Raw genomic sequence first — 1077 nt, forward strand, 5'->3', positions numbered from 1 at the left:
AAATAAATAAATTTTTATTCTTTTGGTACAGGGTCTCGCTATGCAGTTTGGGCTTGTAATGTTCTCCTGCCTTGGCCTCCTAGTGCTGGGATTACAGGTAGGCACCACCAAGCCTGGTTTTTTTTCGGAGTGGCGCCAGGTTTGTTGGCATTGCCTCTAGAAGAAGGTGTTGGGCCTCTTGGTGGTGAAGCGGGGCTTGTGCTGGCGACGCAGGACCCTGTGGGGCAGCGTGAACTTGATTTTGGAGTCGTGGAACTGCTTGACAGCGGGCTGGCGGTGCTTGCTGGCTGCGATCTCCTCCACCTTCGTGATCTGGATGGAGTGGGCGCGGGCTCGGTGCCGGGCGCCCAGGTCCCGGTAGCACTGGGTAATGGCGCCCGCCTGCTGTGGTCAGGTCCCGGTACTCCCGGTACATGTTGTGGGTGCCACCGTGGGAGTCACAGCGCAGCCAGATGCTGAAGTTCTTCACCTGCAGCGGAGACTTCTCAAACACCTGCCCACAGTAGACGATCTCCTCTGAAGCTTTCTTCTTCTTCAGCTGGGACACCAAGTACCAGAAACGCGACTTGATGAAGAGATAACTGGTTGCAAAAATTCACATGTGGTACAGAGGCAGAGTGCCATACTTTGGGGCAGGTAGGCAGCACCCCACCACCTTGTATTCCCGGAATGTGCCCGAGGCCTTCATGGCGCTCCCTTCTTGCATGCTGCCACCCACAAAAAAAAAAAAAAAAAAAAAAAAAAAGCCCACGCCTGGTTTTGGGGCTGGCACAGCATGCAGTACCAGGGATCGAACTTGGGACTTGAGTGCTTACTAGGTGCTTTCCAGGTGCTTATGCCACCAAGCTATCTCCGCAACCCCAATTTAATGAATTGTGACCACACAAATTTATTACAGTCTGTAAATCAGAAGTCTGAAACTGGGTCCAATCAGATCACAATCAAATTGTTGGTTCAGTAGCTCCTTTCGTTCTGGGAGCCTCAGGAGATGCGCACCCTCCCCTTCCCAGTTTTGGGTGGGCCCAATTGCTTGCTGTGTGATTTCATCCCCTCATTTTAAAGTTTTTTTTTTTTTTT

The 1077-nt window shown here is 51.8% G+C and overlaps 1 long non-coding RNA gene and 1 pseudogene across 1 annotated transcript in view; one reads left to right on the forward strand and one right to left on the reverse strand.

Moving 5' to 3' along the window:
• The window catches only part of LOC111816149, a 41091-nt gene that overhangs the window by 5024 nt on the left and 34990 nt on the right, over positions 1-1077 (forward strand). The gene's annotated exons all lie outside the window — the stretch shown is intronic.
• On the reverse strand, positions 141-688 carry LOC101568120 (annotated as a pseudogene).

Source organism: Octodon degus, unplaced genomic scaffold, assembly GCF_000260255.1.
Source record: "Octodon degus isolate 3935 unplaced genomic scaffold, OctDeg1.0 scaffold00027, whole genome shotgun sequence".
In the NCBI taxonomy this organism is placed as follows: Eukaryota; Metazoa; Chordata; class Mammalia; order Rodentia; family Octodontidae; genus Octodon; species Octodon degus.